The sequence below is a fragment of the Pleurodeles waltl genome, chromosome 8, assembly GCF_031143425.1.
Source record: "Pleurodeles waltl isolate 20211129_DDA chromosome 8, aPleWal1.hap1.20221129, whole genome shotgun sequence".
Taxonomy (NCBI): Eukaryota; Metazoa; Chordata; class Amphibia; order Caudata; family Salamandridae; genus Pleurodeles; species Pleurodeles waltl.
This window is the reverse complement of record NC_090447.1, coordinates 462,479,310-462,504,685: the sequence shown is the minus strand read 5'-3', so window position 1 is coordinate 462,504,685 and position 25,376 is coordinate 462,479,310. Positions and strand designations below refer to the sequence as shown.

At 43.7% G+C, this 25,376-nt stretch overlaps 1 long non-coding RNA gene across 1 annotated transcript in view; it reads right to left on the bottom strand.

The window, feature by feature from the left end:
• Positions 1-13,421, bottom strand: part of LOC138250047 (uncharacterized) — a 55,826-nt gene extending 42,405 nt beyond the window's left edge. The window contains exon 1 of the long non-coding RNA XR_011194884.1: positions 13,121-13,421. This is a non-coding gene — a long non-coding RNA (uncharacterized lncRNA). The remainder of the gene's footprint in view (positions 1-13,120) is intronic.
• Between the last annotated feature and the right edge of the window lie 11,955 nt (positions 13,422-25,376).

Below are 25,376 nucleotides of genomic sequence, written 5' to 3'. Positions count from 1 at the left end.
AGGAAGACGAAGAGGACGACCCAGACAACAGGGACAGAGTTATCCAACAGTATTTTCAGTAGCACACAGGTAGGAATCACCCACGCCATTCAACATTTACTGAAAGCCCCCTGCATCTTTACTTTGTGTATTTCCACCCAGTTCTTTTAAACTGATGTTGGATTTTCCCTTCCCTTTTCAGTGCTGTATGACTCACTGCGTGACTTCTGCTTGGTTAGCCCATGGACTAATGCTTATTGACATCGGTATGTTATCATCACATAAATAACAGAACATTATTGATCAGTAATGTGTTATACATTTGTAAATAATACAGGCTGACTCCAGAATGATTTCAGTGCAATGAGTGATTTATTTTTAGTGCTAGATATTGGTACATGATATCAAAACGGTGATGGGTGAGGGTGGAGTTATGTCCATGGCAGAGTCCAGTTCTCGGTCGCACAGGTGCATTGTCCATAAGCCTGTGGAAGGATGGAGCAGGGGCAGTTCAAGGTTGGACAGGGTGACACTGTGGGACAGTGGAATGACATCCGGGGGGATATTAGGCTGGCGGGGGTCTTGGCATCCTACTCTGTCTTCCTTTGAGATCTCAGGTTCCTCTTGCGGGGTGGTTGTTCTTCAGCAGGAGGTGGGGTTCTGGTGGCCCGTCGTTCTGTGGGGGCCTCCTGACCACTAGCGCCGGCGGAGGTGGTAGGCTGTTCCTGGCTAGTGACAGGGGCCCTTTGTGGTGCCACATGGTCCCGCAATGTGGTTTCTATACGGTTGAGGGCCTGGACTATGGTCCCCATAGCGGTAGCGATGTTCCGGAGTTCATTGCTGAACCCCATGTACCGTTCCTCCTGCTGTGCCTGGATCTCGGTGAACCTGGCCAGTACCGTCGCCATCGTCTCCTGGGAGTGATGGTATCCTCCCATGATGGTGGTGAGGGCCTCTTGGAGAGTCGGTTCCCTGGGCCTGTCCTCCCCCCCCTGTCGCACAGCAGCCCTCCCAGTTGCCCTGTTTCCCCGGGACCCTGTCCCCTGGACGGTGTGCCCACTACCACTGCCCCCAGGTCCCTGTTGTTGTTGGGGTGTTGGGTCAGCCTGGGTGCCCTGTAGTGGCGGACACACCGCTGATTGACGCGTCCGCGAGACAGAGGCATGGGCCCGCTGGGTGGGAGCTGTGCTTGTGTTCCCAGAGGGGGTTGGGTCTGCTGTAGCCTGTGTCTGTGTGTGGGGAACCGACTGTCCAGAGGTCCCCGATGGTCCGGGCTGGTCATCAGGTTCTAGGTCGACAGAGCTGCTGTCCTGTTCTGGGGGTGGGATGGACAAATCTGGACCCTCCGTGGCGGTGTGTTGGCGTTCGGGCCCTGCAGGGGTAAAGGAGTATGGTTATTGTTTCGGTGTGTGCCATGGCGTGCATTTTGAGTGCCCTTGGCCCCCAGTGCTGGCATTCCCTTGTGGGAGGTGTTGTGAGGGTGGTGGGGGGGGGTGTATGGGTATGTGCAATGGTCATGCTTTGGTGGTGGCTGTCTATGGTTTGTGTTGGCATTCAGGGGTTGGTGTTGTTTAGGGTGGGTTGTGCTGGTGAGACATTGGCAGGGAGGTTGTGTGCTGGGGGGTTGAGATTGGGGGTGAGGGTGGGGGGGGGTTGGCATGCTGGTGGTTGGGGGGGGTGAAGTAGTTGAGATTCGACTTACCAGAGTTCATTCCTCCGTGTACTCCAGCGAGGCCATCAGGATGCAGGATGTTTACCACCTCTTGCTCCCATGCTGTGAATTGGGGTGGAGTGGGTGGGGGTCCGCCGCCAGTCTTCTGCACAGCGATGTTGTGTCGCGACACCATCGAGCGCACCTTCCCCCGTAGGTCGTTCCATCGCTTTCTGATATCTTCCCGATTTCTGGGATGCTGTCCCACAGCGTTGACCCTGTCTACGATCCTTTGCCATAGCTCAGCCTTCCTTGCTATAGTGGTGTGCTGCACCTGTGTGCCGAAGAGCTGGGGCTCAACCCTTATAATTTCCTCCACCATGACCCTGAGTTCTTGGTCCAAGAACCTGGGGTGTCTTTGGGGTGCCATGGTGTGGTGTGGATGAGGTGTGGGGTGGTGTTTGTGGTGATGTGCGTGGTGATATGTGGTGATGTGTGCGTAGATGTGGTGTGGGTGAAGAAGTTGGGTTCCTGTGTGTGTTGGGGTTTTCTATTGCTGTGCTCGCTCTCTCTATCTCTGTCTCTCTCGCCTTCTCTCCGATTTCCAACTAGTGGGGGTTTGTGGGTGATTTGGGTGTGTGTTTTATAGTTGATTGGATGTGTGGGAGTGTTGTTTGTATGTGTATCAGGTGTGTGTATTTCAAATTGTCCAATGTGGCTGTGTTTTGGAGCTGTGTGTGTATTTTGAGCGCGGCGGTGTGTACCGCCAATGGGATACCGCGATTGAAAGACCGCCGCGTGGATTCGTGGGTCAGAATGGCATGGGCGTGTTTGTGTTGGCGTGACGGTGGAGGTTTGGTCATCTCCAGTTTTCCGCGGCCCGCTGATGAGACGGACTTCCTTGGATGTCGGATTGTTGGCGGTTTCACAGTTGGTGGTCAGAATGACCGTGTCGGTTTACCGCGGCCGCGGCGGTAGAATGGCGGACTTCTGACCGGCGGTACGGGCCTTTTACCGCCGAGGTCAGAATGACCTCCTATATTTAGGTGAATTATTATTTTTACTTTGGATAGTCTACTGTGGTTGGGGAATTCTGCTACTAAAGTGTAAGTATGAACTTTTTTTTATTAGTTCAATGTTGGATGTGATTTTGTTTATGTTTCGAATTTATACAGTGCATGGCTACTCAACCAGCATTTCCCATCACTAATGACCATAACCAGGGGATGACTAAGACGGAGTTAGAAAAGACAGGTTATAATTTATTTTCCCAAGATCGCTTCAATTGGACTCTGACACTGCTGAAGTGGTAGGGAGTTCCAAAGTTTGGATGCCATAAAATGACAAACCTTTCCTCTGTGTCTGACTCTTTTAAGCCTGAGTAGAAGAACTAAACTTCAATTAGTGGACCTCAAGGCCCAGAAGGGAGTATGAAGTTAAATTAGGGTCTAAGAAAATTGGAGTCAGTCCTGGCAAAGGCACAGAAAGCAAATTGCAAGGCTTTTTAGCTGGCAGCCAATGAAGATCTGACAGACAAGTGCGAAGAGATTGATCGGTGTTTGGGTATACACAGGAGCAGGCGTGCCACCATGTTTTGTATTATTTAAAGTCATTTTACTTACATATGTGAGATACCTTGATAAAGTTGTTGAAGTTGGACTCTTGCTCGAGGCAAGACTGCTGGTTTACGGATGACAGCTTGTTGGTAGGCAACTAGGCCAATCCTACAACAAGTCGCAACTGTCGGCCCAACCCTCCCGGCTCACAAGCAGTACCGCACCAAAAACCCAAATCATAAAAGGTGATTTGTGGCAGCCTTTACGCATGGACTCAAGAGTGCGACATTTCAGGGGAGTCATGGTTAAACGGAGATTACCCTTTTCTCACATGAGCAACAAGTCTCAGTCACACACAGGCAATAAAGGAGATGCAGTAAAGTTTTCAATAGGTTTTATTAACAAGACTCCAATCTACTGTAAATTGCATGGGCTGCAATGATTAGGATAATGAACAATGCAAGAAACAGAATTGTAAAAATGAGAGTCGTGAATATAAAGACCCCCACCATCTTGCAATATCATGAGATGTGAAATAGGCCATAATACCCTAGCATGATGAACCTAATCTCTAACCTAAAGAGAGCTAGGCATGTTAAACCTAATCTGCCAGTACCATGTCCATGAGAAGAGCCCCCCAACCCTTGTTACCTTGGAATGAGGTCTCTAGATCAGACTCTGTGTGGACACGAAGGCTGATCTTCTATCAAGGTGATGTGTAGCATAGATAGCGTTGATGGCATCTGGTAGGAATCCCTCTGATAACCTTGTCTGCATGAGATGTATTCATACAGATCTTGTAGGACCCCTATTGCAGGTATGTTCCCAAACAATAGATAAGAAGGCATGATTGGGGTGGCAATAATATAAACAATTCCCTCCAAAAGTACATTATGTTCCTGTCACATGTAAGTGGAAAAGAACATGATGTGAATACCTAAGTATATCACTTGTCTTTGATGCTGGTAGCGACGCCTTCACAATGTGGCACTGATAACGTGAAATAAAAACATCTTCCTAACTATAAACATAGCTGCCTTTTCAGAAGAAATAATTAAATAAATGCACTAAAACAGAGCAGGCTAAATAGGTTAAAAGTCACTAGGTGACGGAGGCATGGGCCTGCAAGCCAGAAGGCTAAGCTATATCCTGATTCCCAATAAAACCAAATAGGATGTCCTACAAAGTATGATCCTGTAATCCAGGCAAGAGTTAATAATAGCATGAACCATGGATATTTGGGTGTAGGGTGGAATGGCCCATAACACATTCTTAAGGATATGAGAAAGCCAAAACAGCAGATGTTCTAGAGTTAATTTGTCATCAAGCCAAACATCAGAACCTTTTACTGCCATTTGGGGACAGGAAAACTAAAACATCCAGCACCAAGCAGCAGTCCACAGATGGAGGCTAGTTCCTCATAATATCACTTCTGTTTTTCCACTGTTCAATTTCAGCCAGATTAGTCCCATCCAATCAGCAAAAGATAAGAGCCAGTTCCTTAATTTCACAGAGTTGTTCAATGATCTGGCAGAAGTGAGATTACCATTTGGCTGTCATCCGCATAGGTGATTTTGGTAAGGCCAAATAATTCAACAATGTTGGTCAGTTGGAGGACAAATTTATTAAAAAGGTTTGGGTCAAGTAAGAGCCCTGAGGTACACCACAAGAAACTGTCTGGGTAGTAGTGAAGAGAGGCTTGCTAGAAACTTGAAAACATCCATCCTTCAGAAAGGAGTCAAAAAAGTCCAAGGCCTTGTTGCTTATGCCATGGCCCAGTACTCTCCATATTGTAGAATTATAGAACACTGTATCAAAACAGGCATTCAGATTGAGCAAGATGATAGATTCCTTGATCTAGGGTTCATCTAAGTCTTCTGATACAGCTGTCAGGGAAGACTCCATGCAATTGTAAAGGCTAAAACCATACTGTGAAGAGTGAAGCAGGTTGTGAGATTCAAGATAAGTAGAGAATCAGTGGTTAGTATATTTTTCTAGTACCTTAGCTGGAAAGGGAATAAGGTATCTAGGCCAGGAGATTTCACATTTGGTAGCATCCACAGAGGATTTTTTCAGTAAAAGACCAACTACTGAATGTTTTCATGAGGGAGGGACCTGTGTGGAGGAAACTGAAAGATTGAGAAAATCTACAAAAGTTTGAAGGATGTTGGACGCACTCTTATTGGTGGCATGTGGTGGAACAAGGTAAAGTGGAGAGCCTGATTTTATTGTGCTGGCAAGACTCTGAAAGTCCTCAAGCTGGATAGGACTAAAAGTCAACAGACAAGGTCCAGCAGAGTCTGGAGGCTAAGAGGTCGCAGGAGCTTTCATGTTCTAGGTCTGTACAGGAAAGGAGGTATAGATATTACACATTTTTCATGAAAATAAACCTGCAAGATTTTTGCATTCATCCCTGGAAGGACCAACCATGGGGAACTTAGAAGTGGTGTCTCACATAGACTTAACAATTGAGAACATGTGTCTGGTGGAGTAGGAAGCTCCCCAATATTTAGTAGCAAATAATGTAGAGCAGGTTTTCTAAAGAGCTTTATGGTAGAGTTTAATTGCTTTACTATATTTACTTTTGCAAAGAGGATCATATATTTTTTGCCAAACCCATTCTAATACTTTACAATCTTTTTAAGGGCCAAAAGATGGCTGTTAGACCAAGGCACTGGATATTTAATATCTTGGTAGAGCAGTCAAAGGAATCCCCTTGTCTAAAGTGGATGAGATCCATGCCCCAACATCCATATCTTCTTCCTCTATATCAGTGTTGAGGTTTGGTTTGGCTAACTTTAGAAGATCATAAATATTATAGGGAATAAGTGTAGACCATTGTCTAATGGTGTTTGGTAAAATGGGATTAGAGGGAGCAGTACATTCAGCTACAATAAGTATAGGGATTGCATAGTGGTTGGTCCACTCAAAGGAAAAGGGGTGGTGGAGGTCTACTTTCAGGTTTGCAAGTGAATACTGGGTACAAAATGTGTCAAGCACTGTGAGCCGGGACCTTTGACCTGTTGTACAAGCTGAGTGGCTTTCAAATCCTTGATCAAAGGTGGACATTGGGGTTCATTTTTGTTTTTGGTTAGCATTTTGTGCATTTGTTTAGTCCTTTTGGATATTTTTGGAAAATGTTCATATACATGAAATTTGAAACTTAGGTTGGTGCCTGCATTGTCATCTTGAACAACCCACATGTTTTCAGAATAGTCCAATAATGAGGTTGTTTTTTGCTTGTTTAGTAGACTGGTGATTCTATTAGCATGCCATAGTGTTTTGTAACCTCTGTGACAGGCACATATGCTAAAGCTATTGCCTTTTTAAATTCGTAAACACATTCAGGGTTTGTTAAATAATCTATGTGTAGTGTTGATATTTGTTGGTGCTTCCATATTGTTTGCTTATAACAGTAGTAGCATAAATATATGTGTGTGTATAGGCAGACTTTTAAAGTAGTGGAGAGCATGGCTTGTTTAAAGTCTATAATAACATTTTGTAGTTTGTAACTGTTTTTATTTTATTATTGTTAGTTGTTCATTATATGTTGTAATTTGCTTGTTGATAGCAGCATGCATATTAATTGGACATATGTACTACGGTTGTCTTTGAGACTGACAGGGATAAAATTTAAATGTCCATCCATCTTCAAGTTTTGGTACTGTGTTAGAGCAGTAAGTTATTATTTGTTGCAAACAATAAATATATTGTTGTTGTTTTCCATATCATGCATTAAAAACTCTTGGTTAGTTTACATTTTTCTGGGATCTTTATTCATTCGAATATCCTTGTGCTGTTGCTGTCTGCTTTGCTACCATCCTGGTTTTTGCTATAAGACCTTTGGAGTTTCCTACAGCTAGCAGTTGTCCTGTGGCTTTTTCGGGAACTTGGGGAATTATGCCTTCAGCATAGTCCCTAGTCTCTGCTAATGCTTGTGAGTTAGTGCTTGCTTCTTTTAAGTTCTGTAGCACATTTGTAACTTATATTTCTGTGATGTTTGGAGGTGATTATGTTCCCTCACTAACGCAGTTTAGCGTCAAAAAATTTTGCGCCGGCTATCGCCATTCTGAAGCGCCATGCGGGCGCCGTATTTATTGAATGGCGTTAGCCGGCGCAAGCAGACCGGCGCTGCCTGGTGTGCGTGGAAAAAAACCACGTACACCAGGCAGCGCCGGCGTTGGGAAAAATTGCGTTAGGGCGTCTTAAAATGGCGCAAGTCAGGTTGACGCAAAAAAATCGTCTTAACCCGATTTGCGCCATTTTAAACGACGCCCAGACGCCATTTACATGACTCCTGTCTTAGTAAAGACAGGAGTCATGCCCCCTTGCCCAATGGCCATGCCCAGGGGACTTCTGTCCCATGGGCATGGTCATTGGGCATTGTGGCATGTAGGGGGGCACAAATCAGGCCCCCCTATGCCAAAAAAAATATATAAAAAAAAAAAAAATTATACTTACCTGAACTTACCTGAATGTCCCTGGGGTGGGTCCCTCCATCCTTGGGTGTCCTCCTGGGGTGGGCAAGGGTGGCAGGGGGGGTCCCTGGGGGCAGGTGAGGGCACCTGTGGGCTCATTTTGAGCCCACAGGCCCCTTAACACCTACCCTGACCCAGGCGTTAAAAAGTGGCGCAAATGCGGGGTTTTTTGACCCGACCACTCCCGGGCGTGATTTTTGCCCGGGAGTATAAATACCACGCATTTGCGTCGCCGTCATTTTTTTAGACGGGAACGTCTTCCTTGCATCTCATTAACGCAAGGAAGGCGTTCACGCAAAAAAATGACGCTATTTGCCCATACTTTGGCGCTAGACGCGTCTAACGCCAAAGTATAAATATGGCGTTAGTTTTGCGCCGAATTTGCGTCAAAAAAACGACGCTAATTTGGCGCAAACGGAGTATAAATATGCCCCTATATACGCTACAGTTTCTGACATTACATCTATGGGCTGTAGGTGTATGATAATGTGTGTTATATTTTATTTTAATACATATTTAATATTATAGATATTATTAAATGTGTAACACATTTTACATTATGTAGTTCAGTTCAATTCAAAATAACTTAATTCTGCCAATGAGATGGCCATAAAAGTACAAAGATTTAAAATAATCATCAAATTAAAAATAATATACTTCCTCCACTGAACACCCTTAGAAATACACCAGTTTACCTACATATATACATAGCAGCACAACTCATATTAAAAAAAAAAACTAATTTACCTATAATAAAACAATGAGAGATCAAGTTAAAGTGCATAAAATATCCTTATAGACATAGCATCAATTATATAACTAAGTACTGAAAAACAGATTTAAAAAGAAGACAGACTCTGTAAGTAAATTAACCCCTCCTTGTAGGATATAATGTGCTTATTCAATAACATAGGGTGTAAAAAGAGCAATCTGGGTGACTCAGAATAACTTAAAGTGCGGGCTGGAATAGACTGTATGCCCATCACACGGGCAAGCTGGAAAAGATGAATGCAAAGAGCAACCAACTGGAAAAGCCACTAGATACTGGACTGTATTCAGCCTTAATCTAGTCAAATAAAATCTCTGTTCCAGGTTGTTGATCCATTACAGATATGGTCCATCACCGAGGTGGAGCTAATTTGCATGTATCTTATGACTGAGGGCATATCCAAAATACCCACAAGTCTAGGTTTCTCTTTGAAACATTCATACAGCTGTTTTAGCTTTAATTATGAATCTGGGAAATCTGTTCAGTGTTGTTTAAAAATGGCCACGACCAAGGCTATGAAAATTGTTTTTTAAATACGCTATCCATGGGATTGACATCATATTGTCCAGGCTCAGACAGTCTAACAACACTTGTCTCAGAAATCGGGCTTGTGGGGTACTCCATATCTTTAACCATAGATATAAAGGTGCTGGCAATGTGATCTTCTATGTATTCTACTCCTAGTTCGTGTGTGCAATGAAAGCTCGCAGTAGCTCCAGGGATAGCTATAAGCCTGCACAAAAAATTATTTTCCATAGCCTGGAGTTTCCCTGAGGCAAACTCCTGCACCATAGGTATCCACCACTAGGCGTTTTGCTTTTATAAAGTTAAACCAACTCCTGTACCAGCTTCTGTCCTAATCTGGTAGCAAACCTAAAAATCCCCCCATTTGTTGTGCTCTACTGGTCATTATCCTACCCCATCTCCTGTGTACATCAAATAAAAAACCTAAATAATTAGAAGTTGAAGTTTTTTCAATCGACCTTCCCCCTATTTAAAATGTTTTGGATTTAAGTTTTTTGGGGCCACAGGACATTATAAAAGGCTTCTGCTGATTAACTTTAAACTTAAGACCCAACATGAAATCATTAAACCCATCTAAAAGTTTCTGGAGGCCGTTTGCTGTGCACGCCGCGTACAGCAAAACTGGCACTGAATGATTACCAATTCTAGGGAAGTCATCTGTACACTTACTGAATGTAGAACCTAGGGAATTTAAACAAAATAAGAAGAGAAAGAGAGCCAAAATGCAGACCTGATGTACTCCTTTCCCACCCTGATTGGTGCTGTACAATCCCCCTTCATAGAGTGACACAGTCTGGTAAACAAATCCTGGAGAAGATGCCTTATGAGGGCAAGTATTGGGACATCTATACCTGCCTGCTTCATCAGTTCCCACAATAATTCCCTGTCTACCATGTTGAAGGTGTAGGAGAGGTCCATAAAAGCCATACAGGGAGTGCAGAATTATTAGCAAATGAGTATTTTGACCACATCATCCTCTTCATGCATGTTGTCTTACTCCAAGCTGTATAGGCTCGAAAGCCTACTACCAATTAAGCATATTAGGTGATGTGCATCTCTGTAATGAGAAGGGGTGTGGTCTAATGACATCAACACCCTATATCAGGTGAGCATAATTATTAGGCAACTTCCTTTCCTTTGGGTCAAAAGAAGGACTTGACAGGCTCAGAAAAGTCAAAAATAGAGAGATATCTTGCAGAGGGATGCAGCACTCTTAAAATTGCAAAGCTTCTGAAGCGTGATCATCGAACAATCAAGCGTTTCATTCAAAATAGTCAACAGGGTCGCAAGAAGCGTGTGGAAAAACCAAGGCGCAAAATAACTGCCCATGAACTGAGAAAAGTCAAGCGTGCAGCTGCCACGATGCCACTTGCCACCAGTTTGGCCATATTTCAGAGCTGCAACATCACTGGAGTGCCCAAAAGCACAAGGTGTGCAATACTCAGAGACATGGCCAAGGTAAGAAAGGCTGAAAGACGACCACCACTGAACAAGACACACAAGCTGAAACATCAAGACTGGGCCAAGAAATATCTCAAGACTGATTTTTCTAAGGTTTTATGGACTGTTGAAATGAGAGTGAGTCTTGATGGGCCAGATGGATGGGCCCGTGGCTGGATTGGTAAAGGGCAGAGAGCTCCAGTCCGACTCAGATGGCAGCAAGGTGGAGGTGGAGTACTGGTTTGGGCTGGTATCATCAAAGATGAGCTTGTGGGGCCTTTTCGGGTTGAGGATGGAGTCAAGCTCAACTCGCAGTCCTACTGCCAGTTCCTGGAAGACACCTTCTTCAAGCAGTGGTACAGGAAGAAGTCTGCATCCTTCAAGAAAAACATGATTTTCGTGCAGGACAATGCTCCATCACACGCGTCCAAGTACTCCACAGCGTGGCTGGCAAGAAAGGGTATAAAAGAAGGAAATCTAATGACATGGCCTCCTTGTTCACCTGATCTGAACCCCATTGAGAACCTGTGGTCCATCATCAAATGTGAGATTTACAAGGAGGGAAAACAGTACACCTCTCTGAACAGTGTCTGGGAGGCTGTGGTTGCTGCTGCACGCAATGTTGATGGTGAACAGATCAAAACACTGACAGAATCCATGGATGGCAGGCTTTTGAGTGTCCTTGCAAAGAAAGGTGGCTATATTGGTCACTGTTTTGTTTTTGAATGTCAGAAATGTATATTTGTGAATGTTGAGATGTTATATTGGTTTCACTGGTAATAATAAATAATTGAAATGGGTATATATTTGTTTTTTGTTAAGTTGCCTAATAATTATGCACAGTAATAGTCACCTGCACACACAGATATCCCCCTAACATAGCTAAAACTAAAAACAAACTAAAAACTACTTCCAAAAATATTCAGCTTTGATATTTATGAGTTTTTTGGGTTCATTGAGAACATGGTTGTTGTTCAATAATATAATTAATCCTCAAAAATACAACTTGCCTAATAATTCTGCACTCCCTGTATGTGGACCACTCTCCTGGCTGTCACATGTTTATCCAGGGCAAGTGTAAGATTCAGTGCCGGTTCTGTAGTCCCCAAACCTGGTCGAAAACCGTATTGTAAAGGGCTAAAAAATGTGTTTTCTTCTGCCCAAGACTCTAGTTTCCCCAGGATAACTTGGCCCAAGATCTTTACCGTTGAATCATTCAGTGACATTGGGTGATAACAAGCAGGTTTAGATAGTTCGGTCATACCGCTCTGTTTAGCACGGGCTTTACCTGATTTTGCTAATTGACTTAACTCAGGCTGTCTCCTATGTACTCAAGACGTGCATACATAGGATGCAACTTCGTGTCCAATAGGTCGCATATAAAGAATCATATGAAGGAAGTAAAGTTTCAGTTGAAACAGGTAGTCCATCTGGTTCCTGCACCCTTTTCAAATTTGGCACTCTCTTCTTCCGCTTAGTAGTTCTCCCCAACTCCAGAGGACTCACAGCAGAAACAAAAGCAGGGTCATTCATGTGTTACAGGCCTCTGACTGAACAGGGAATAATTAGCCCCGGCCTCCCAGGGCTAAACCTCTGAGGCTGATTAGAAGAGATTGGGGCCTGAGTTAGGACTGTGGTCTCGTCCAGTTGTGATGCCCCAGCCACCCTGTGTGAGGTGGTTGAGAGAGGCGAGAGAGGAATCAAGAGCTGCTCCATTGTAAGAGAAAGGCTCCGCTTTGCCAGTTTGATTTAATTCGCCACCAAATCCACAGCCCTTACTAGGAAAGTTCAAATTGTTGAACACCGGTGTTTTGTATGGGGGTCTGTGCTTCCCGCTAAGGTTGTTTCCCTTTTCCCCATTGTCCCGCTGATGAAATATATAGAGTCTTGCAGTGACAGTTAATAGCCAGCAGTCCACAGCCCAACACTATTTCAGCCTGCCATTTACAACTATACTTTGTCCCAGAAATGGCAAATGGTATAGAGCCACAGTCAAACATTAATTACGTGTGCAAGGTTACTGTCGCAGGACGGGCGCTAGCAATCACACAGGACTCGTTGATTCTACAGGTAAGTGGTATTTTTTTTTTTTATATAACAGTTTCTGGTGATGAAAGTCTTTTGTATTAAGTTTCTGTTCTCCAGACAGGGTTTAATGATCTCTTCTTCTTCTCTCTGTATTCTTCATAGGTCTCTTGGGAAGCACGTGTGGGAAGAAGAAGAAGAAGAATAGTCTCGGTAAGTGATCGTGGAATTTCCCTTCCCTTATTCTCTTTTCTGTCTATGTCTCTGCCTTTTCCCTTTTCCTCGTTTGGCTCTGTTTCTGGTCTTTATGGGGGGGGGGGGGTTTGTGTACTTGTTTCTTCTCTCTCTCCTGTTTCTGCTTTTCTCTGTTCTGTCCTGCTGAGGTTGTTTCGGGCTTTCTTTTATTTATTTTCCTGTGTTCTCTCTTCTTTTCGTGAGTCTATTTTCCCTATAGTTGCGGTTCCTCGTCCTCACTTTTCTTACTTTTACTGGATCCTGATTCTTATATTTTTCAATGCTTTCCTGCTTCTTCTATACTTCCAAACCCCTTTTCCCCCTCTTGATCCTCCCCAAGTTGTGCCCCAAACCTTTCGTGCTTTCCTTTATCTCTCGTGTCTCTTATACCTTTCAATAGTGAAACCCAAAGTGTTGTCTCCCTACCGTCCTCCCTAACCCTGCCCCGGCCACAGCCCCGTACCTGATTCTGCCACACTTCTCCTGAAGCGTGGCGGGTGCTAGTGTTCTGCTTCCCAGAGCCGAGTTCCTTCGTCCCTGATCAAGACCGCAGCAGTCCTGTCTTCTCTCCTGTACTGCACTCGAGGGGTGCAGATGGTACTGGGAATTCCCTCTGTACTTGGATCCTGTCGACCTTTCCAGACTCGTCCTCGAGGTCCTCTGTACTCGCCGTTCCAAAACATCCGATTCTTCTCGCCCACCCACCGTTCTCTCTCTCTGATGCGCGACCTGGCTCTTTAACAGCCCAGGTTCCCGCAGAGATGGACTCGAGCTCACGTGATTGGTAGAACCCAGAGACACATCCGGGTCAGCCCAAGAAGCGTCAGCATCGGCCGAGATATTGTGCGGGTCGGCCTTGTCCGGCCCGTCACAGTTACCTTTCGAGCTATGTATTTTTCTCTTTTCCTTTCTGCTTTTTTGGATTGTTTTTTAATCTGTTTGTTGAAGATTTCTTGTTTCCCCCATATTGGTTTTCTTCTTTATTTAAGATTTACTTTTTATTTAACACTTTTGTTATATTTTAGTGTACTTTTTATGGGTTTTTACTTTTAAAAATGTTGGGTTTTATTTATTTTTATGACGTTTTAGTATATTTGCTGTAGTATATTTACATGTTGGTACTTGGAGTTTTCTCTATTCTTTTGCATTTGCATCTATTCCTTTCTCAGCACTAGGCCCAGCCACACAAGTGGGGCAGTGGTAACATTGGCACAAGTGGGCCAATGCTAGGTGGTAGATATTTTGTGGATTCCTGTGAATTCTGGAAGTTTCCATCACAGAAATGTAAGGAGGAGGTATGATTTCAGGCAAAGTTTGAGGATTGCAGGGTATTGTGGGTAAAACAACCTAATCTAAGCCACGCAGGTCAGCCCACACTGAATTCCTCTAGGTGTTTTAAAAAATCTACAGGTTGGCTAGGTTTTTCGAGGTGCTCGCTGAGCTAGGGTCCAAAATTTAGAGCTATCCACTTCGGAAAAAGAGTTTCAGTTTTTAGTCAAAAAATGCACTGCGTCCATGTTGTGGTTTGGGTCGTTTCCTGTCCCGGGCACTAGGTCTACTCTCACAAGTGTGGTACTATTTTTATCGGGAGACTTGGTGGAATGCTAGGTGGAAGGAAGTTCATGGTTCATTGCAGAACTTTCCATTACAGAAATGTGAGGAAAATGTGTTTTTTTAGTGAATGTTTGAGGTTTACAGGGGATTCTTAGTATAAAAAAAAATAGCTTGGCGAGAACCACGCAAGTCAGCCCATCCTGGATACCCCAGGTGTCTAGTTGTAAAAAATGTGGAGATTGTCTAGGTTTCCCTATGTGCTGGCTGCGTTAGGGTCCAAAATCTAGAGCTACCCACAGCGAGAAAAAAAGGGTCAGTTTTCGGTGGAAAAATGTGCTGCATCCATGGTGCGTTTTGGGCGTTTCCTGTGGCGGGCACTAGGTCTGACCACAAAAGTAAGGTACCATTTTTATCAGGAGACTTGGGAAATGCCGGGTGGGAGGAGGTTGGTGGCTCCCTGCAGATTTCAGAACTTTCATCAAAGAAATATGATGAAATGTGTTTTTCTTAGTCAATCTTTGAGGTTTGCAGGGGATTCTGGGTACAACAATGTGGTGAAAGTGAGACTTGTAGGAGCATGGAATAGTAGAACATTTGTTATTACCAATTGGATTTTTCTGCATTTGTGCCTTTCAAATGTAAACCAGGGTATAAGAAAGAGACATTTTGAAAAATACCCTTCAAATCAAACGCTAGTACGGGGACTCACAAATTCAGAAATGTAGAAATTATCACTACTTCTAAATTCTATATTGTGTGCCCATTTCATAACTACAAACATTTCCTTGATACCCCTTTTTCACTTTGCCTATTTTGCTATTAGAATTGGTCTACAATCGGTATTCAATGAAAAACCATTGTGAGGTACAGCTCAGTTGTTTGATCTGGGTAACTTGGGTTCTTGGAGAATCTACAAACCCTATATATCCCCACAATCAGAGGGGTCTAGCGGACATAATGGTATATTGCTTTTGTCATTTGCCATTGTGTAAAAAATTACAGATGAAATTGCTGTCACAAAGGCCCTTTTTTCCTATTCATTTTCAATATTTATTTTTGTCAACCGTTATTTTGGTTGGGAAAGCCTTAAGGGATCTACACATATGGGCCCATATTTATACTTTTTGACGCTAAACTGCGCTAACGCAGTTTAGCGTCAAAAAATTTTGCGCCGTCTAACGCCATTCTGAAGCGCCATGCGGGCGCCGTATTTATGGAATGGCGTTAGCCGGCGCAAGCAGACCGGCGCTGCCTGGTTTGCGTGGAAAAAAGCCACGTACACCAGACAGCGCCGGCGTAGGGGGAAAATGGCGTATGGGCGTCTTAAAATGGGGCAAGTCAGGTTACGTCGAAAAAATCGTCGTAACCCGACTTGCGCCATTTTTTTTCGACGCCCATCCCCCATCAACATGACTCCTATCATTGTAAAGATAGGAGTCATGCCCCCTTGCCCAATGGCCATGCCCAGGGGACTTCTGTCCCCTGGGCATGGTCATTGGGCATAGTGGCATGTAGGGGGGCACAAATCAGGCCCCCCTATGCCACAAAAAAAAAAAAAAAAAAAACTTACCTGAACTTACCTTAATGTCCATGGGATGGGTCCCTCCATCCTTGGGTGTCCTCCTGGGGTGGCCAAGGGTGGCAGGGGGGGTCCCTGGGGGCAGGGGAGGGCACTCTGGGCTCATTTTGAGCCCACTTGTCCCCTAACGCCATGCCTGACCCAGGCGTTAAAAAGCGGCGCAAATGCGCCGTTTTTGGCCACGCCCACTCCCGGGCGTCATTTTTGCCCGGGAGTATAAATACCACGTAAAGGCCTGGGAGTCATTTTTTAAGACGGGAACGCCTCCCTTGCATATCATTAACGCAAGGAAGGGGTTCACGCTAAAAAATGACGCACACTCCGGTCACTTTGGCGCCCGAAGCGTCTAACGCCATAGTATAAATATGGCGTTAGTTGGCGTTAGTTTAGCGTCGAATTTGCGTCGAAAAAAACGACGCAAATTCGGCGCAACCAGAGTATAAATACGGCCCATGACCTCTTGATAAATTTGGAATTTTGTCTACTTTTCGGAAATCTTTAGATTTTCTGGATTTCATACTGGTTTCCACCACTAACTGGAAGCAGGCTGATAGCACAAAAAATGGGAAATAGGATAACTCTTAGAAAAATTCCAAAACTGTGGTACAAAATTAGTTCCTTTGATTCAGCTCTGCATGTTCCTGAAAGCTGGGAAGAGAGTGCCTTTAGCGCAGCAAACTGTTCGTGGAAGCCATCTTTAGGGAACGAAACAGACACTTTTATCTGAAGCACTTTTTCGTAATTTGTTTTAAAATAAACATTTACATTTTGCTATATTTTGTCTATTTTTCAGTCCCCTCCAGGGGAATCCACAAATCCTGGGCACCTTTAGAATTCCCAGGATGTTGAAAAAAAGGACACAAATTTGGTGTGGATACCTCATGTGGAAAAAAGTAATGGTGCCCTATGCGCAAACTACCCCAGATAGCCAAAAAAGGGTTCAGCACTTGGGTGAGGGGAGGAAGGCCTATCAGTGAAAGGGTTAATTGAGAAAACGTTCCTAGTTGCTAACTGTTTGAATTTCATTGGTTACATTTTTTTTGTTACCTTACATCTTACATAGTGGGTGCTAATTATTTTATTTATTTCATTATTTCATTGGTTACATTTTTTTGTACCTTACATCTTATATGGTGGGTGCCAATTATTTTATTTGTTTCCATTATTATTATATATATATATATATATATGTATATCCACAAACGCATTGTCAGAAAGACCCACGAGGCATTCACCTCAGAGTATAGAAACAACGTACCATGACTCTAGTGCAGATGCGTGTTTATTGTAAATTCAACACAGGAATCCTGACGCATTTCGGAGCCTCTGCTCCTTGCTCACAGGTCAGGTGTTTTGTGAATGTTTAAATATCTACTCATTGCTCACTCCACTAAATTAAACATAAATATAAACAACAGACTACTGTTAACCCAAATCTGAGGATGGAATATATATATATATATATATATATGTATATATATATACACATACACACACACATATATATACATATATATGTATATTCATATATATATACACACACACACACATATTTAAATATATATATATATATATATATATATATATATATATATATATATATATATAATGACAGTCAACAGTAAGTAGTTATAGCTAGGCCCATGTTTCCATAGGAAAAGCGCTTTTTTGACTTTCCTATATGTTTTGTGCCGTTTGATGGATCTTCACGGAATTTTACAAAAAAAGTGTGCGGGTAATTGTTGCGCATGCAAAGTTTTGGGGTGATCTGTCAAGCAGGGACTGCGAAAAAGGGGTGGTCAAAAAAAGTGCATTTCCCATGTTAATTCCCATTGGAGTTTTGAACATGACTACAGCTTGAACCGCTGGACGGAGTTGCATCAAATTTGGCAGAAAGTTCGATTTTGTTGGCAGCTTGTGCTTTTTGTTATTAGGTGTAAATCCATTCAGAAGTTGGTGCAAAATGTAAGGAAATCCAAATTTGTATATCTAGGGCCTCGGTTCCTCCCCAACGACTTCACGAAGATTAACAAGCTCATACAGGAAAATGTAGAGCTCTGATTGGCTGCCAACACTTCAACCAGGATTTGCTGGCAGCCATCTTGGGACTCAGCTTCAGCGGAGTCCCACAAAAAGAACAACAACAAAAAAACAAGTGCGGCCTCCTATGTTTCTTTTTATTTAAGCCCCTGGCTGGGTCAGGTCCTGGAGGCATTCCCCCTTTATTAAATTAAAGGAGGGGGTGCAGGTGGCCCCTCTTCATATGCATTTTTATGCCCCGGGGACCACCACCTCCTAGTGGCTTTTGTTCATTATGCTTGGGGAGGCCTTTCGAAACCCCCTAGGCCCCGGGGACTACCACCTCCCTGGGGACACAATATAACAAATACATGGGAGGGACCACGCGACCCCCTCAGGCCCCTGGGACCACAACCTCCCGGGGCCAAAATTGAAAAAAAACGTAGGGGGGAGGGGGGCTGCATGAACACTGCCGGGCCCAGGCACCCCTCCGGGGCCATATACGGCCCCGGAGACCACCACCTTCTCAGGGCTGGCCCTCTTGGAGCCATTAATCGCCTTGGGGACTGCCACCCCCCAGGACCGGCTCCCAATGTGCCCCGGGGTGCCCATCCCGGTGACATAGCTGTTTGCTCTGACTTGGTGGGAGCTTTGAGAGCTCCCACTATCTCATAGCAAACACTCTGGTTCTGGTGGGCAAGAGCTGTCAAAGTGCTCGCACCCACTGAAAGTAGAGGTTTCCTCTCTTTCTGTCGAGATGCGGGCAGGGAAAGAGTTGAAACTATTGCTGTTGCACACAGGGAGCTGCATTTTTTAGCAGCTCTCTGAGTGCAAAAGCAAAGCCTACTCCTGCAGGAGACGGGGAGCAGGCTGGGACCGTGGGGCCTTGAGGCTCCCCCCACCGTCCACATTGTGTTCCCTGCTGATTCTGATGGTGCACTCTTGATGCCAAGGAATATGAGGACATCTTCACCAAACAAAGAAGCACTTACTTCATTTAGCTAAGTGGAAGGACCCTGGTTTGGTGGAGATTTACCTCTTTGGAGTCTTGTTGGCCTCTCTATTGGAGAATTCATGTTAACACAGATTTCTGGAGAAAGACGCATGAGGAACAATGACATTGCTAAACGCACACAAGTTCACTGGAGACATTTCCTTGTGGTCAATTATGCAGCTGTAGTGTAGAATACTCACTGGATTTTTACCCAATGAGGTAGCACTTACTAACTAACTAACTTGTAGAAACTACTTCAGTTGGATAGACATTTTGTGCAAAACTGTGGACTGTTGGATAAACGGGTAGGTGTGGTTTCTCTGCGACAGAGTCACTCATGCAGCTACTGACACACCCAAAGAGACACTCACACACCCACTCACAGACGAACTCAGGCACTCATTCACCCACTCACATACCCACTCTGAGACTCATGTACTCACTTACAGACTGACTCAGACACTCACATACCCACTCACAGAGCCACTCAGGCTCACTCACCCACTCAAAGACCCACTCAGAGACTCATGCACTCACTCACAGACCCACTGAGAAACTCATGCACTCACTCACAGACGCACTCAGAGACTCCTGTACCCACTCACAGACCTAGTCAGACACTCATACACCAACTCACAGACCCACGTAGACACTCACAAATATAGTGTACCACAATGTATTTTTAATTCTAATATATATATTTTTCCTGTAACTACCACAGTACTTTGTAGGTAGTACCACAGTTCTCCCTTAACTGATTTAAAAATATATAGAAAAATATTAGATACATAACATATAGAAAAATATAAATCAATTTCACTACCTATGACCACTTTCATAAAGTGGTAATACCTACAACATAACAGGCCCTAAACCAGATCTCAGCCAAAGTGTGCTACAAACAACATGGCTGACTTTTAGGTTTTGTAAATACAGCCATTAACCAATTATATACTGCCTTGTTATCACCATGTACTGCAGTATACCTCAATTTTACCAGGGTATACAGCGGCACAGTATATAACTAATTGTTTTCACAATTATAACTTTATCACTACTTAAACTAATTACACTTACTACCAAAAATTATCATTTACACCCCAGAATCGATATTCCTGCCACATCACATCTACATCCATTGACACACTTTCATGCTACATCTGTTTATATGAACACACTCTACAGTCTCTGCCACTCCACTCTATGCCACCCCACTGTACTGTATTGCTGAAGCAATGGCACTGCGAGGTAAACCTTTTGGCTTAGCCCATGTTGGCAGATAGCCTGTAAAGGGCAAAAAAAACAAAGAAAAAGCAATGTCTCAGTGTGAAGGTTGCAGACCTTCACACTGAGCTTTCAGGGTTCGTGTCCAGCAGGACTCGCTTCTCTCTTTTGTTTTTAAATACAAATTATTATTTTTTTTTTTAAATGACTGATACATTTTTTATTTTAAATTGTACAGAAATATCTAATTCTAAGTATATTATACATCAAAGTGTAAAAAACTCTCAATATCTCTCCGTCTCACTTTCTTTCTCTCTCCATGTCTGTCTCTCTTTCAATTTCTCCCACTCACACACCCACTCAGGCACTTATGCACCCACTCACAGACCCACTTAGACGCTCACATACCCACTCACAGACCCACTCAGACCCTCATGCAGTAACTCACAGACCTGCGCAGACACTGACGCACCCACTAAGACACTGATGCACACACTCTCACACCCAGACAGAGACTCTCACAGCCACTATCACCCTATATACACCCTCTTACACCTATTCTCACACCCAGAGAGATAGGCTGCGGCCAGCTCCCGGCGCACACAGCCAAAGGGCAATGTGCAGAGTAGGGTCGGGTGGTTAGGGGGTTGGCCACAGGGACTGGCTCCAGGCCAGGCCTTGCAGGCAACCCCTGCTGCGCATGGGCAAAGGCTGTGCACGGTGCAAGGTTGGGTACTTATAGGGGGGCACAATGCAAGGTTGGGTGCTTATAGAGGGTTGGCCTCAGGGCCACACTTTTAAAAAAAATTGTACCCTGAATTTGCGACATCATCGCGAATTCACGGTAATCATTTTTTTAATAACAAGCGTGGTCTCCTGCACTTGTTTTTTTATAAGCCCCCGGTGGGCCAGGTCCCCGAAGTATGGAAAATATAAGGAGTGGGGCGCACTGGGCCTAGATTTGCCTCAGGGACTGCCAACTCCCTGGGGCTTTGTACATATTGCATGCAGGGGACCACACTGCCCCCGCACCCCAGGGATCACTAACTCTCCAGGGCAAAATGCCTTAACTAATATAGGGGGGGCCCAGGGACTGCTATCTCCCCAGGGTTTCATTGTAATTGTGTGCAGGGGGGCCATGCGGCCCTTCCACAGACCGGGGGGCCGCAACCTCCCCTGGGCTTTACATGAATACACTTCAGGGCCATACACCCCCCGCCCGCAGCCCCGAGTAACACCACTTCCTTGTGGCTTTACATAAATACAGTGCTATATAAATAAATACACACTCCCCTGTATGCAACTCCACTGTAAAATCTTCCACTGTAAGCCACTCAACTCTACCACACTCCACTGTACGGTGTTCCACTGTTTGCCACTCCAGTGTATGCCACGCCACTTTAAGCCACATATTGTAAGCTACTCCACTGTATGCCACTACGGTCAATGCCACTCCACTGTATGCCACTCCACTGTATGCCACTTCACTCTATGATACTCCACTCTACGCTATTTCACTGTATGCCACTCCTTTGTACACCACTCCCCTGTAAGATCTTCCACTGTAGGCCACTCCACTTGATGCCACTCCACTCTACAGCAGTCCACTGTATGCTGATCCACTCTACACCATTCCACTGTATGCCACTCCAGTCAAAGCCACTCCATTGTACACCACTCCTTTCTATAGCACTCTACTCTATGCTATTACACTGTACATAAGTCTACTGTACCCCACTCCACTCTACTCTATTCCACAGTATGTCACTCCACTCTTCAGCACTCCACTTCACGTTATTCGACTGTCTGCCACTCCACTCTACACCACTCGCTCTATGCTACTGCACTCTACGCTACTCCACTCTACGCTATTACACTGTACACCACTCAGCTCGATCCAGCTCCACTCCATGCCATTCTGTTGTACTCCACTCAACAACACTGTACTCCACTCAACAATAGTCTACGCCCCTCAACTCTACCACACTATACTCCACTCTATAGCACTCCACTGTACAACAATGTACTCCTGTCTATGTGAGTCTACAACACTCTACTGTACTCTATACAGCAATATATCACCCTACTCCACTGTACGACAACCTCTATGCTGCTGCACCACACTGCAGCATACTCCACTGTGTGACGCACTACTCCACTCTATGCCACTCCACTATATGCTACTTTATGCCACACCAACTCTACGATAGAATATGTAACTCCACTATACACCATACTATACCGCACTGTACTCTACTCCTCGCCACTACACTGTACAACACTGTAATCCACTTTATCACATTCCACTCTACTCCACTCTGTGACACTTTCCAACACTCTTTAACACCACAGTCCACTCCAGTATACAACACTTCATGCCACTCTACAATACTTTACTTCAATATATGCTATGCCAGTCCGCACTACTCCACTCCAATCCCTGCCACTCTACTCTGCAGCATGCTACTCCACTATGTGCTATTCCACTACACTGAACTCCACTCCACTCTATTCCACTACATGACAGTTTACCTAACTCTCTGCCATTGTACAATACTTCACTCTATGCCACTCCATTCTACCACACTCTACTCCACTTTATGCAGCTTCACTACACAATACTCTACTAAACTCTTTGTCACTATACCACACAAACTACACCAACATTAGACATTCTAAAGTTTTGCTTATTCATTAAATTTATAATTTATTAACACCTTCAAATTGTTATAACTCTTTCATCCTCCATACACAGTATATTGAACATGGCAGCCACACTACAATAAATATAACTCGCTCATTCTGCACGCACTGCTAATACCCTTTAATTGTACAACACTTATACTGTCTGAAATCATACCATTTACAACAACACTTTTGACATTGCAAATACCATTAGTCAATGTAGTGTGGCAACCAAGTTCAGTATGCTGTGTGTGGAGGTGCACGAGTCATAATAAGTTGAAGGTGTTTGTTAAATTATCAATTTAAGGTGTAAATATAACTTTAGAATATCTAATGTTTGTGTAGTTTAAGTTAGGTTTAACCGTTAGTAGTGGGTGCACTGAGTAGGTCTATGAGTGGATGCGTGAGTGTCTGAGTGGGTCTAGGAGTGGGTGCATTAGGGTCTGAGAGGTTGTGGGAATGGGAGAAAGAGATTGAAAGAATGAGAAAAAGAAAGAGAGTGAAAGGAAGAGCGATAGAGAGTTTTTAGGCTTTGATGGACTATGTACATAGGATGAGATATTTCTGGACAAATTGAAAATAAAAATGTATTTGCCAATTAAAAATTGTGAAATCACTGTGGCTCTAGTCATGTTCAAAATCCCTACGGGAAATTGCTTGGGAAAAACATGTTTTGCCCTCCCCCCACTTTTACTTGGCCCGCTTGATGAATCACCTCAAAAACCCCAAAACTTTCATGACAGAAGCTGAAATGACTGTTGTATTAGTTTTAACATTTTTGTGAAGATTCATCAAACGGCACCAAAGTTATTGGCAAAATAAAAAATGCCTTTCATAAATATATATATATATATATATATATATATATATATATATATATATATATATATATATATATATATATATAATAATTAGTTATAATTAAGCCCATTTTTCCATAGACTGAGTGTTTTTCTCTTCCACAGTAAAGTAACCTAGGGATGCATCTTGACATACACCCACCTTATTTCATCAAAGGTAACTGAAAAGCAGTATTTGAGCAATTATAGGGTACACACCTATCGGGTAAAGGAGAATACAAAAATGGAAGAGAGGGAAGGGGTAAAGAGGGACTGGTTAAGTATGGAAAAAGAAGAACAGAAGACAGAAAAGGTGAAATGTGAAAAGTGACAAAGGAAAAGCCTCTACTTACAGATAATTAACATAGCTTTAGCCCTTACACTTATGTTCAAATCCTCAACATAGACATCTGCATAAACAGGAGTATTGAAGTATGAGCATATGATAAAGTGAAATAAGAATTGATCGAAACCACCTAGTGGGCTTCCTAACACAGAAATTTTTGATCTCAGCCATTGAAGTTCTCCTAGAGTGATTGGATCACTTCCACCCTTATAAACATATGAGATTTTTCTGTGTGGGGCACTGCGTTTATCAGTATTCCACACAGTGGTATTTACTTCTAAATGCAGAAAGTATTTTCTCAGTGCTTTAAGTAGTACTCTCTTGAACTGGGTTTCAGCACAACTGTCTAGAAACAGTAGCGTGTGGCCCTTCAATCAATTTCAAAATTTGTTTTGTCATTTCCCACTTCTCTTCTGATGGATTCCTGCATATCGGGATCACTGTGCACTTCTTGATGGTATACCAATTCTATCGGTTGAGAGCCTGCACTACACCCTGATGGCCTTTTTGTTTTCACTGTGTCTTTTCTGCAGTAATCAGGTAGGGTTAAAATGTTAAGCAGCGAGAGCTTTCATTGCTGCAGAGATTTCCACTTAAGGTTTGATAAGCGAAAGCCTTAGTACCATGAGATTCACCACCCTTCTTATGCTCTCAGGCCCATATTTATACTATTTTAGCACCGCATTTGCGTCATTTTTTTTACACAAAAGCAGCGCAAACTACCAAAATAGAATTGTATTTTGTAAGTTTGCGCCGATTTTGCATCAAAAAACGACGCAAATGCGGCACTAAAAATGTATAAATATGGGCCTCAGTGTCTCTAACTTGTCACCAAGACCCATGAAGTTCCTAGTCATGCCAATTCTGAAATCCACACAGTCTCATACCTTCCCTCCGTCCTGTCTTCATGGTTCTCAACCTGATGTAATTTGCTCTCCACCAATCCCATTAATGTTCCAGTGAGCACCCTTTTCTCTTTCATTCATTCTGGACAAGCCTCCTCTGCTGCTGGAGATTTTTCCTCCTTTTCTGTATTTTTAAGGTTCACCTCAAGTGTTGACATCATTTCCATTTTTGCCTTTCACCAAATCACTGGTACCTAGATTACAAGCCACCTCCTCCAATGAGCCCTTCCTCCAGAGTGAACCTTTTTGTTGACTATCTACCGTTGTATGTGACTTATCTTTTGTACAGCCATCAGTCTGTGGTGGATGCTCACCTAGGCTCTTTTGACTATCACTGCTACTTCTGGGGATGGTCGCACATTAATGCTGGCTCCTGGGACCTCCCCAGGTTTCAAAGTCTGAAGCTGGTCTGAGCTCCACTAGCAACCACTTACAGAAATGCATGGTTCCCTCACTCCATTAGAAATCAATCCAGCATCAGCTCTCAGGGATCTTTTATTCTTATGGCAGGTGGGAGTGGGCAGCACAGACAACGGAAGTGACGGTGGAAACTGTAAAAAAAAGTGCTACGATG